Source organism: Anser cygnoides, chromosome 2, assembly GCF_040182565.1.
Source record: "Anser cygnoides isolate HZ-2024a breed goose chromosome 2, Taihu_goose_T2T_genome, whole genome shotgun sequence".
NCBI classification, from domain to species: domain Eukaryota; kingdom Metazoa; phylum Chordata; class Aves; order Anseriformes; family Anatidae; genus Anser; species Anser cygnoides.
Window position 1 is genome coordinate 112,921,231 of NC_089874.1, and position 14,465 is coordinate 112,935,695.

Here is a 14,465-nt window from a genome sequence, read left to right on the forward strand (position 1 = left end):
GTGGTATGTAGGACTGGAAACAAACATAATTCTGCCTCAGCCCTGAATCCTGGGGACTCAAAATGGTTGGACTGCAACCTCCGCGGCATCATTCCCAGCAGCTGGGTGCCTTGTTAGGAGACGGGTGCTTGGACGTGACTGCAAGTACCAAAACAGCTCTGGGAGATGCGCTCCACTCCCAGTTATAGAAGTGCTGCTTTCTCCAAAGGAGATGGGATCTGACAGCCTCTGTCTCCTCCACAGCGTCCTGGGCTGTCGGTTTGGAGCTTACACCGGTTGCGGTTTTGTTCCCCTGTGGAGCAGAAGGGATACAAGAGCAACTCTTCCTCTTGAAAGCCTTTTGTAATTATTATATGCTTTGAGGAAGGGATCAGCATCCAGAAACAGACAAGTGTGAGATGAAACATGGCCATGCAACTAGACAGAGAGTGGCCACCCAGACCTGGGTGCCAAGTGAGTGGTTTGACACTGACACATCACGCTCACAGGCTGTTGGGAAAGGGTTACTTCTCTCAGCATCACCTGCAGAAAGGGCCCACAGTCATTCTGCTACAGGTATTTTGCTGTAGTGAGTCAGGAAATCCTACAGTGCATTGCAGTTGCTTGTGCTACCAGTGCTCAAAAGAGACATGGAAGAAATTGCCAAAAGCTCTGTTGGCTTCCACAGAGAGCTCACCAGCAACGGGCAGCTCTGCTGGTGAGATGTGCTGGGGGTGGTGTTGTGAAAGGGAAGGTAACAAATGTTCAGGCTGTGCATTCTCACAAAATAGTTTTTATTCTTGGAAACTCTGATCATATAAGGTGCTAAGGGCAGGAAGTGTGAAAATGACCACTGAGAGCACTCCGGATGGGCGGTTGATACAGACTGCATGTTTCAGCATCTATTTCTTTTGTAATTTTTGTGTTATCAGCACTGATGTGTTTTAATCTTTGGGGAAGCAAATGTCATTTAACAGAAGCAGAGGCACCTGGTGAGTATCAAAGCACTGTGGATGCCACTGGTGCATGCACACCTGTGTGTTCAACAAATCGGACCAGAGAAAGGTGCTGTGCTCTTGGCCACCACTGCTGTCCTGAATGCTCTGTGGGATCTGTAGGCCTAGCAAGAGGGAAAGGTAATGTTCATGGGGCCTGAACGTAAGGCTTCTCATTAATCCAGAGAGTTTCCCCACTCCTTGTTGTCCTCTTTTGCACATCTGGTCTTGATTTTGTAGTAATTTCTACATATGTTTGGCTTTAAAATATCAGATAAAGTACAGGCATCACAATTCTTGGAGTCTCAGCACAGGACTAAGTTTTTGCAGTGTGGAAGGCTGCAACAACTGTGCATTGCTTAGAAGTGGAATTGACCAGAACATTTCAGAGCGATTTTGTTGGAGCTTTGGCTGAAAGAAAAGATTTTTGCCTAGCTCTGCTTCTCAGATATTTGTATGCCCCTCTCTTGATTTTGTCATTCTCACTTGGAGATTTTTATCTGAGATTTCAGTCTTTTAGTCACTTCCTTATTGACTATGTTCCTGACCCAGGAGCCAAATCTCATATACTTAGCATGTTATTGAATATTAAAAATAGCTTACTTGGGCAGAAATTGGCTCCTGTACCATGCGGCTCTACCCTGAGCACGCAGCTTGCAGGCGGGAAATCCCATGGGCGCAGGGCTGCCAGCATCCACTCTTGTCCTTGCTTCAGCTCTGTCAGATGGAGCCTTTGGGTATCGTTCCTCGGGAAATTGGTCAGCAGCCTTCAGCTCACCAAAGTCCAGGAGTGTAACACAGTCCTTAAAAAAAGGTTCACCAAAAATTCACAAAGAGGCATCTTAAATGTAAAAAGGGTCATTTGTATGGTGATGCCTTCCAGCAAGGGTGGGGAGCATGGGGAAGGTCATCACTTCAGGTCGCTGATGAGGCTCACTTCTTTCGTTTCGTTTTTAATAACCACCAGTGTTGCTTCCATAATGAAACCAAGATGGATGCTCAAGCCTTAATGATTTTAAGGGGAAAGCATCAAATGCTCTTGCCTGGGGTTGAGAACCACATCGCTTTGCTGTCAGTAATTAATTTTGTGTGCCAATTGTAAACATGTTTGCACTTTGTGACATTTCCTCAATGAAGAAAAAAGCATCTGTATGTTACCTCCTTTACGGCATCCATGTGGTTCCAGTTACTCAGTCTGTTTTGTCTTCTGGCTTCTGTGGAAATTACTAGGTGTCACGGTAAGGAAATCCTCTTGTATTTCCAGTCTAAAGGCAACTGGGCACTGTGTGCCTACTGAAATGCTCTCACAGCTCATTTTGGAGAGAAGCCACTTCCCCAGCAGGCGGTGTTACTTTCTGCTCAGAGATCCCCTTCCCTTCCAGCAAGCCCTGCCCGTGTCCCTCCTGATGGGAGATCCTCCAGGGAGGTGGCTGCAGTTTGCCTTGTGCAGCTCTAGAGTCACAGCTAATGGGAACTGACGCCGAGTGCTGGCAGGAAGCTGTGTACCTGGAGACTATGCTTTAATCTGTAGGTCTTTGTTTATGACTTTGCAGAGGAGCTACTTTTCTTTAAGCTTGGATAATTGGGTGTTTGATTTCATTTTTTAATGGCTGGGGTCTTTTTTTCAACATTTGCTCCCTACTGAAAACTGAAAACCAAGTAACTGAACTTCATACGCTACCACTATCTGCTATCAAATACTTGGGCCTCGTGTGTTGATCTGTTTGCTGAAAGGATCAGTCATTTGGGGGGAATTCTCTTCACTTCCAAGATTAACTTTCCTGTTCTAAAAGAGCCTGCTTTTCCCTTAGAGCAGGAGGTGTGACAACAGGGGGTGCTTCTCTGAGTAAATAAGACAGCTGAAATGTTTGACTTGACTTTCCCATTTAGCTTTTCACTCCTGCTTGTACAGAGTTTTAAAGGAAGCTTATATCAGCTACTCACAGCCACAGAGTTACTTGTCTGGCAGTGCAACACAGGCTGTGTTCAAATAGCTGCAGCATCTGAGCTCCCTGCTGGCTTAAGGGGAACAGGGAAAAGATTGATAGCCATGCCTCAAGTGGCTAACATTACTTCACCTGTTTTCATCATACTGTCTTACTATGCTATGCTTTTTATTTTGTATGCCAGCCTTAAATCAGGATGCCAAACAATTGCTGTGCTGCATAGATTTCAGATATGTTGTTGATGTGCTAACAAAGGTCATAGCAAGTCATCTTTCCTTCAAAGGTAGACCTTGGCACCCTCCTTCTTCCTAATCCTTGAGTTGTTTCATCAGTTTTGGGGGGAATAGCACAGGAATACCCCACCAGTTTGTGCAACTTAGGCTGGAGGGGCAACCATAATGATGAAATCCAGAGGGCGAGGAGAAATCCTTTGGTGTAATTTGAAATATATGCTTGCTCCCCAGCAGAAACACTCCAAAATAGCCTGCTTGGGGAAAAGGAAAGGGATGAGCCAAAGCAGATCTGCACCTGATGAAAACCATTGCTCTGCATCTCATGGAGAATGGGAAGGTGACTGTGTGAGATGAAGGATGTTGTTTGCCAGCATCTTCTCTTGTGTCCCAGGAGCACAAAGTCACAGGCATTTGGTTTGTGCTGCATACAGCTGTTTGTGTTGGGTTAGCAAGGAGATCGTGCTGTTCTCTGCTCCTTCCAAGGATTTTTCTGATTTGCAGTTCTCTTGCAATGAAATTGCTAGAGAGAAGATAGAGGGGGTAATTCAAAATTTGATCTATTGAATCAAAATTATGACTTTTAAGGAGAAGAAAAAAAAAAAAAAAAAAAGAGGTCAAAACACCTTCACTCCTACAGTTTCCCCAAAGAGCGGTCTTTGATTGGCCATTTAACAAAATAATCCTCTGTTGACTAAAACACCACCTGGCTTGAGACAGTCATCGTCTGCTCCAGAAGAGCAAATGTTGAAGCATGGATATCCTGCTTAAGCAACATCCTGTGCCTGGCTGCACTACTCTGACCAGCAGGTAAAACAGGTTTGAATGTTCTCTCTTGCAACAGGAGGACCTAAAATGGTATACGGAATGGGGAAATGCTAACAGACGACGGTCAGTTCTCACTACTTGCTCCTAAACACTTTGAAGTTTTGCTGGACTGAGTTAAAAAGTAACCTTGCAGAAACATTTTGAGAGGTAAAAAACAGGCCCAATGCCATTTAACTAATTCTCCCAGTAAGACAGAGTTACAGTCCTCTCTATTCCTTGCATTGTACCCAAAGCATTTGAGTATTGAGAACTAGGTGTTAAGGTTGAAACGGAAGCCTCTTCGTGTTGGTATGCTGTGTACAACAGAGTTTACTTTGGTGCAGCTGTGTTTGGTTAAACCAGGAGCTGAAGCACAGAGGGATACTAGGAAAGTGATGTGTATTAACCAAAGGTGTGATTGTTATGAGTTAATGCAAACACATTGAGTCTGTGCTTGGATGGTTATGAGCAGAAGCACAGTGCTGTTAGCCTGCAGAAAATTCATGTTTGAGAAGTGGGGATGTCTTCTTGGCTGATTACATGACCCTCTAAAGACCAATAATTTCTGGTTTCTTCTACCACCCCTGGTTGCCTTGGCTTTGAGGGATACTTTGAAACTGTGAACAGGAGAAGGGTCCTTATGTTCCTTTGGGGAGCAGCATCCTTCCTGCCTGAGCAGGTGGTATGTGCGATGGACTTGGCTTTCAGTGAAATGCTGTGAAAGCTTTTGACAGTTTATTGGTGTCAGATTTAGTTGATACAACTAGGATTTGTCTTCTGGGAAATACACCTCTTGATATATCTAGAAATAGCAGTGCTCAGTCATGAGATGTTCATATCTGACTTAGAAAAATTTGTCATATGTTATACTTAGCTGAGTTGAGTTTGATTCCTATATTGCAACTGGAGGTTATTCATACGTCCGATCTCATTTTCTGCTGGCTTTCTGCTGGCTCATAGGAAGAAATAAAATTTATATATTTTTATTTTTTCTAAAGATGCGTAAATTAATATTATTCTAGAGTTATTTGAACATGTGTAATTAATATAACTTTATTTGCAGCTATGCACAGAGGTCTTTAGAGAGGGCTGGACAAGGTGCAGAAAACACTTCTATTGAATATATTGAATGGTATTCTGTGTTTTATGCTTTGAACAGATAGATAGACTAGATCTTGTCTAACTCTTTCAAGTCTGTGATAAGGGCAGTGATGTCTTTGCTTCTGTGTATCTCTGACACCTCCCCACTTCCACTGCTGCATAATACTGCATTGCAGAAAAACAGTAATGGTATGGCAAAGCTGAGGGATGATTGCAAATGACAATAACCACGTTTCCACTGATTGATGAAAAAAAAAAACAAAAACACATTGCTGTTGTTTTCAGAGTAGGATGAAGCCTACTCACAAGAGAAGTAATAAGAAAATTCTTTCATTAAGACGGTGATGCTGCAATTGTGAATTCTAGTTTATGGATCCCAGTTTACAGCTGCATTAATCATTCAGAAGTGATCTATATCTTGTTCCAAATGTGCATCTGGCTTCAAAATAAAGGTGGGTGCAGATCCGCAGTACGATATTCACAGATGCAGATTTATATGACAAATGACTGGCCCTGGAAAGATAATGGGGAATATCACCTTTTGTTACTATGCTGCCTCAAAATCCTTGGATGAAATATCTCCCATTATATACATTTCTTGATAAAGATTATTTTTCATTTTTCAGATCCTGAATAATAATGGCAATGAATGGTGATATAATACCAAAAAAAGAGCATTATTTGACATGATTGAGGTGGATGTATGACTAAGTATTTTACGTGCCAGAACTTTCACTCAGGTCTGTGGAGGAACCTCATGAAGAGGATTGCTTTCTAGAAGATTTAGCATGTCTTTTATATTCAGGGAGGCTTCCAGAGGAAAGCTTGTTAAGGAATAATTAGATGGAAGTCACGCATTTTGATTCAGAAATGTTGCTCTTTTGGACTGCTATAGGCTGGAATCTCTGCCCCATTTGTTCCCTACTTACCATGGGTGCTGCAGTGCAGCACAGGGCTTTCACGGTGCCGTATATCATGAAATGCCTAATCAGAAACTCTGAATGCAGCATGACAAGGACCTGAAGAGCTTGTAGAGGAAGTGTAGTGTCTTTTTCAGGTGTTTCACTCTTTGAAGGCAGGAAAATTCTCCCTTGTGTGAGAAAGATATGCTGGTTGGGTAGCCATCTTATTTAAACTATGTTTTTTGTCAAAAAAGTATTTTCCATTGAAAACTTTAGGCAGCCACGTCTGTGCTTTAGGGTGCTTTGATCCAACACATGCTGCCAAGATGTACTCATTCCCGCAGAAGACTCTGCTCTCCTTCCTGCAGCTCCTGATTTGCCTGGCTCAAACCTAGTTTGGCTATTACTATAGTCATTGCGAGCTCCTGGAGTAAGTGTGGCCAAAAGCACACAATACAGGCAGAATGTGAATTCCAGCTTTTAATTTCCTTTCTATTTCCTGAATTCCCATCACTTCATATCAATGTTTCAGCTCTTTTTATTAGAGTTTGACAGAAAAAGTAAATAGGATCCTGCAGTGTATTTGATTCTTATTTTCCTTATCCCCAGATGCTGGTTGCAAACCAACAAGGGGAAATAAAAGCAATAGAGTGGGTCACTAAACTGGCTGAATTTAAACCCTCATGGAGTCAACTCCTCCAGACGATATTCTTTGGAGGGTTTTTTTATTATTATTATTTGTTTAAAAAATGACACAGTGAGTTCAGTCTAGAAAATTGTGGTGTAATGTTGATACCGCTCCTTGACATACTCAGAGTTCAGGTTGAACTTGTTATTCAGGGTATCATTACATATATTTGCTACAGGACCCTGACACACATTCTGCACCTGTATTCCCTTAAGTTTAAAGGAATAGCTTGTTCCTAAAAAAAAATATATATATATGTAAAACGACTGTAATGTCTGTATGAGGAAGGCAGCCAACTTTTAGTAGGAAATGTGAATGGACTTTTTTTAAAATGTGTGGCTTCCAATGAAACTGGAAGTTTGGTTCAGCATTTGTGCTCCCCACATGCTGCACTTGGCAGCACCATTAAAACCCCAGACATACAGAACATACATTTCTTTACCGCTCCGCACACACTGCTATATAATTCTTCACGTTGTTTGTGGAGCAGAGAAGGCAGAAAAAAAAATATCAATAAAATGTTTTATAAAGTGTGTAACATTTTCTATAAAATGAGTATGCCGAATCAACTGTTATTCCATCCTTTATGCTACTGGGTAACTCTGTTGGGAATTAAAAACCAGAAGCAAGTCTTGAATGTTTGTGATTTCCTTGCAGGCCTTAGCACTGCTAGGAATTGGTGTGGCAACCAACAGGGTAAGTGTATGTGTAAGCGCTGTGGGCTTTTTCCTAATTACTATTTATTTAATGCAACAAACACCTAGCCTTTGGAGCTAGTGCCAAAACTCCTTTGCATTTCTCACTAGAATTAAATATTACAGCTGAAAATTACCTGATATCTATTTCAGCTATTGCCTACCAAGGCTGCCTCCCTTCACCTGCTCTCCCTGGTTCCTTTCTTCTCACACATAATTTTTGTGAACAACCTGGAAATACATGATTTTTTTTTTTAAATTAAGAGAGTAACTGCTGACATTATATCCCCTCAGCTGTGAGAAACATGAAAGTATGCAGCTGTGATCATCATTGCCCACACCACAGGTAGAGAAGCGAGGCACAAGGAGAAGTCCGTGCTGCTCAGCATGAAGCACAGTGCAGCCACGTCCATGACTTGAAGCTGTCAGGAGCATCCTTGCAGAACATGGTCTGGACAACGTGGTCTGGACAGAGCTGCAGAGCTGCTGATATCCCCTGGTAGCCCAAGAGTTATTAGCAGAGCTAGTTTTTCCTCTGCGGCTGTGGTGCTCAGGTTGTGCTCAGCGCAGCACACCTTCCTGTGGCTGTACGAGCGCACGGTTGTAGGTATGAAGAGGTTCCTGGCTCCTGTTCTCGTGTCCAATCTATTTGTGCTGCATTAACTCAACTGCAGAGACCAAATCCACGGAAGGTTATTCTGTTACCAAGTTGTACTTCATCCTCTTAAGCCTGTCAGGGTGCCTGTACGCCATTTGCTTGAGAATCGGGTCTCCTGAAGACCCCGCAGAAATGTAACCTGTCCAGCATTATGCTCGTCTCACGCTCACTGCTCGCAGCAGATGCAGCACTGAGGTTTCATAGCCCAATCTCCACATCACCCTAGGGGAAATTTGGCTTCTCCACCAGGCTTTGCTCAGGTGAGGCTGGCACATGGGCAGCGCCGTGCTTGGACAGACATGCTCGGCCGTGCCTACGCCTTTAGCCGTGGTGCTGTGCATCAGGGTGAGCTGGAGCAGTGGAGAAGGAACACGTTTCCCCTAAGGCCAGCTCTGCTGTGCAGGCAGTAACCTCTGGAGAAGAGGAACCAGAAGGAAGATGACATGCTGTGCCCCTGTCAGGGTACAGTGAGGGCTGGCTGCTCCCCGCAGCGCTCCTGCATGTTGTATATGTAGCTGTGTTATAAGGCTGTACGTAACCTTTCCTTTCCCCCAAGGAATCTCCTTGTCAGCATCAGTATTAAGTCATTGCCATCAGCTACACCTAAACACTTTTCACATTAAATATTTTAATGAGTCCAAAGACCAGAACTAACATATATCATAACTGTCAAAATATACCGTAAGCAGCGAGGTGCCAATAGACCAACGTGTACCTTTCAGAATAGCAGTCTCCAGCCCGAAGTAAATGTTTTCTTGCTGCATCCATCTTCTTGCCAGCTCTTGACACTAAATCGACAGAGCCAAACAACGCGAATTAACAAATTCTCATTCCTCTGCAGCAACTGGAAACAACATGATTGCATTAGCATAGTTCCTCCGCTGCCAGTTTCTCATGCCAAGCCCCGCTATCAACACATTTCGTTGTACTTCTAGCTGTCAGCTGTTCTCTATCAGTAGATAAGACACTTAATTTGCAGAGGGGGGTGAACGTCTATTAGGAAGTGTTTGAATCACCCATTAGTATAGCTCTGCTTTACAAAGTAAAGGCAAGTCCTGAGTATTGGCTTTACTTGATGGTTTGTGTAATCTTTTTCTTCTTTTCACCATAACATCTGAGAACCACATTAAGTGTTTAATGTATTTATCCACAGTATTCCCCTGAGAATAGAGGGAGTACCATCATCCATACTACAAACCCGGGAAATTAACGTGAAGCCTGAACTGATTGAATAACTCAGCCAAGCTCCAGGCAGGAAATCTGTAGCACAGCTAGAAATTGAACCCTGACTCTTAACCAAGTGCATCTTTTCTAGCAGGCCATCTCTCATCTCGACAGGTCTCCAGGAGAAAGAATGATTTCCTGTAGCAGAATCACTGCTGTATTCACTTTGGCTGTCTCAAAATGGGAATAGCTGCTTGTTCACAAAGGCAAGCAGATCCCAAAGCTGCTGAGTGTGCTGAAGTATGGCTAAGACAGTCCAGCCCCCAGGGCATCCGCAGTCCTTACCTGTAGACACTGAGCTTAGATGACCTCAGGGAGTTGAGTTGGCTCCTAAAGGACCCTAAACCCTGAAATGATCTTGAGGCAATCTGGGAGGCAATTACCTGGCAGAGCTGCCAGATCAGTTTGTGTGAGCATTACCTAATGGCTTCCCTACAAAGACAGCCTTATTTGCTTAGGTGAAAGCCGCTGTCCTTGTCCTGCAATGGAAGAACCATTTTCACTTTGCCTTTGACTTGTGTAGTTCAACACCCAGTTAAGGGGCAAGAATTTCCAAATGCACTCCAGTGAGGCTCTGCCCTCACACACACAGATTTTTTTTTTCTTCCATGTAACTGAGTTCATCCAGACCTGGGTCAGGTGTAGTCCCCTTATAGTAACTTACAAGTGCAATCCGATTCTTTTAATATTGGTAACATCCTTGAACATTTTTTCATCCAAATATTCATGCGACCTTTCATTTAAATGGAGTAATTAAAATAATTTGCATTTATTGAACCACACAGAAGGGATACTGTACAAATGTTTTGATATCAGTTGCCAGCAGCTCTTGTAGCAGCTCTTGTAATATGTTAATTTGGGAGACTTCAGGTCCTTTTATTTTTCCCTTACAATGCCACAACAAAGTGATATTTAAACAGCTCCTACAAAGCTAGTGCCTTGAGTTATTGCCAAAGTGACAGCTGCAGGCAGGAAAGGGTGAATGAAACCTTGTCTGTCACTGATGGACAAAGAGCTCCAGAATAAGGCTCTGCAAAATGCATCAAGAAAGAGAAAATCTTTTTCTCCCTCCCCTCCGAACTAGTCTGATTGGTTTCTTCAGCTGTCATGTCTGTGATTTCTAAGCATAAGCTTGTATGCAGTTCTGTAATTTTCTTTGTTTCATGTCATGCTATAGGGCTGCACCAAGAGACTTTTGATCCCTTTTGATCCCCAGTATTGGACACTGTCTTTAGTATTGATTTGGGGGGGAGGGGGGGGATGTGGGCCAGAAATTGCTAGGACAGCTTGTCAGAAGCCGTCTTAAAAAATCATGAAAGAACAGAAACACAGTTGATCTTTATCATTTAGTCCTTTATCATTTAGTCTATTATTTAGAACATTCCTCTCGTGTGCTTAATTAAACACAGGCATTGCTGTTGTGTTTTCAGTGCCTGTTTGCTCTCATGCTGAGAGTGTTGGCCTCTGTGAATTGGTCCAGCACTTGATAATGATGATATTTCAGCATCAGGAAGTCTTGAAAGCATGTTAGTTATACAAAACACTCCTGTAACAATTTACCATGAGGTTCCTTTTTTTATTATTATTAAAAAGATGTTGCTACTTGGTGTTCCCAATATGCATTAGCCTTGTTACCCATGTGGGCTACAAAGAGAAGTTAGAAATGTGATTAAATTTCAAGCATATGAAAGTGAAAAGTTTATTTTTAATAAAAGGTACTCAAGACCTGGGCTATATTTAGTCTTCAAGACACTTCACGGATCCCAGACAGTAAGGTGGCAAACTTACCAAGGCAGACAAATGAACAGACTATGGATTTTGATGATTGATGAGATGTTAGTCTCAAAATTCAGAGACAGTTCCTTCTTTTATGACCCCTTATCTCTCATAACTAGATAACTAATACTCTTAGTGGTATTTCTGCAAGACCAATTTTGTAACATATAAGACAAAAGCAATAATGTGGGTTACAGAAGCTTGACTAACACAGATGCAGTTAGTGTGCCTGACAAATGTGCTGGCCTTCTACAGTGGGGTTACAACACTGGTGGATAGGGGAAGAGCAGCTGACATCACCTACCTGGATCTGTGCAAAGCATTTCACACCGTCCTCCATGATATCCTTGTCTCTAAATTGCAGCGACATGGATTTGATGGATGGACCACTCGGTGGGTAAGGAATTGGCTGGATGGTCGCAGAGAGTTGCTGTCAATGGCTCAATGTCCAGGCAGAGATCAGTAACGAGAGGTGTTCCTCAGGGGGCAGAGTTGGGACTGGCGCTGTTTAACATCTTTGTCCGTGACATGGACAGTGAAATTGAGTGCACCCTCAGCAAGTTTGCCCATGACACCAAGCTGTGTGGTGCAGTTGACACACTGGAGGGCAGGGATGCCATCCAGAGGGAGCTGGACAGGCTTGAGAGATGGACATGTGCAAACCTCATGAGGTTCAACAAGGCCAAGTGCAAGGTCCTGCACCTGGGCTGGGGCAATCCCAAGCACAAACACAGGCTGTGCGGAGAATGGATTGAGAGCAGCCTTGATGAATATTAATTATATTATACCACACATTATTATTATTGTATTTTATTATATAATTATACTATATATGTGTATGTATGTATAATAATTATTATTAATTATAATTTCAGCCCAGAAGGCCAACTGTATCCCAGGCTGCATCAAAAGAAGCGTGGCCAGCAGGTCAAAGGAGGTGATTGTTCCCCTCTACTCTGCTTTCATGAGACCGCACTTGGAGCACTGCATTCAGCTCTGGGGCCCCCAGCATAAGGACATGGACATTTTGGAGTGAGCCCACAGGAGGGCCACCAGGATGATCAAGTGGCTGGAGCACCTCTGATGAAGACAGGCTGAGGGAGTTGGGGTTGTTCAGCCTAGAGAAGAGAAGGCTCTGGGGAGACCTTACAGCAACCTTCTAGTACCTAAAGGGGGCCTAGAGGAAACTGGGGAGGGACTCTTTGACAGGGTGTGTAGTGATAGGACAAGGGGTAATGGCTTTAAGCTAAAAGAGGGGAGATTTAGATTAGCCATTAGGAAGAAGTTGATGCTGTGGATGCCCCATCCCTGGAGGTGTTCAAGGCCAGGCTGGATGGGGCCTTGGGCAGCCTGGTCTGGTGGGAGGTGTCCCTGCCCATGGCAGGGGGTTGGAACTGGGTGAACTTTAAGGTCCCTTCCAACCCAAACCATCCTGTGATTCTACTATCTGAGCAAAGTGGTACAAAATTTCTTTGCTATCTCCAAGTTGATTGTATTACCCCTGGAAACTGGGGAAAGATATGATGAAAGGATGCATTTGGAGAAGGAATGATGAAAGACTGGAAGAGGAAACTTCAAGGCCAAACTGGGAGGCAGAATGAGTGTAGCATTCAGCAGGGCGAATGGCAAGGACTCAGAAATGCTACAGTATGCAGAGCTAGCAACGAACTGACTTCTAATGCCACCTGTAGGGCTCTTTAATGCCACCTGTAGGGCTCTTTAAGTCATCAGTTGGAAAGTGTGAAGGATAGGAAGCTGCTGGGGACAGCTTATTCATCAGAAAGAAAGTCCAGGAACACCCCCTTCTCTCAAAAGGCCTATGGGTTCCTTTCATAGCTTCCCAAAAGATCTAGAAATGTGCTGTTCTGTCTAAAATACTGCTTTAAATATAGTCTTCAGTCATACCAGTCATCTTTGCCAGCAGTGAACAGTCTTCACATTCTGTAAATTCTTTGAGTACTTCGAGTACTTCCTGTTTAAGTCTATATATTCAAATTTTCTGAATATTAATTTCCATTGCCTGAAAACATGCAAGTCTCAAACTTATTAATTTAAACCACATTAAAGCCTGCTGTATAATAAACTACTACTTTTTTATATCTTTCTGATCTCTTGAGCAGCGTAAACTAGCTTGGACTTTAAGGTCCATGCTTCAGGTCAACAACTGCTATCAGTACTAAATCGTGCTAATAAAGAGGAACAGTGATGTTTTAGTTAATTCCTATAGTGAAAAGAAGTAGCTCTCCCAGAGCTATGTTCTGGTCTGTTACCACGTTTAAGCACTCTGTGTATGTCCATATACCTATGGGAAGATAGACCATTTGTCATGCTTCATACTTAAAAAGATTTTTTTTTAATGGTTGGACTAAGTCCTCTTCAATTTATGAAAGGCAGGCAATGATTCCCATTCTAAATTCTTTCTTCTCATGTCTGGGTGTGTCTGTACTAGTCAACTTCACCATGTGCTAATTCCCTCTACTCAAGCCTTGAGGCCAACATTCTGCTTCACATTCTCTCTAGCTACACTTGCTAAAACACCCTGCACATTCCACCTTAACTGAAGTGTTACATAAAGTGGTTTCCAGCAAAAGGAACTTAACTTGCTAAGTGCAGGCAGAACTCTTAAGTGACTGCACAACCTAAACTGTTTTCTTGTACTTTAGAGGGCTGTAAATACACACAAGAATCGTTAACTTAGAAAAGTATGGTCATGGTAAGAAGCTGCTGACAACCTAAAGCTGCGAGGTATGCTTAATGTAGATGACACCTGAAGAGCCTAACTAGATGACCTTAAAACTGCTAGAGCTGGGATGAAATTTACAGGAAAGAGCGTGTGACATGACTTTCAGGTCTAGTAACAAGAATACTGCTACTGTCTGTGAGTTCAGTGTGTTTAACCACAGATTAGCTACTGAGCATTCATTTAATGGATCAGAAAAAGGTAAAGTTTGATCCTTCCATGTATTAAGCAAGTTTCTGGTATGATCTCAGGTGAAATAGTATGTACAGTCTGACCATCTCTGTTCAAGAAAGGTGGACTACATTAGATGCTGAGGAGAACCTATCTAATAAGCAGTAGCTTATTTACATTTGGTGCACTTACAAAAGACAATGACATCCCTGTGCTGTGTGTTGGGCTACATGTCATAGAAAGAAAACAATAATTTAAGCTTTGTAAGTCCTACTGGTTGGAAATTAAAATACATTTTTTCTATTAGTATTAATGTACTGAATAGGAGTGAATAAGGGCAGAAAGACACAACTAGTTTTACAGTGAAAGTTGATTTCTTTATGGAAGAAGATACAGGAAACTGTTGCCCATGGTAGCAGAGATTGGACTGCTAAAATAGAATTCACCTTTGCTTTCCAACTCTTATTAACAGCATTTACCTTTGTTTCCCAGCTCTTACTTACTACTATGAAAAAACATACTAAAATTAAATGTGCATCATCCATTCCAAAAG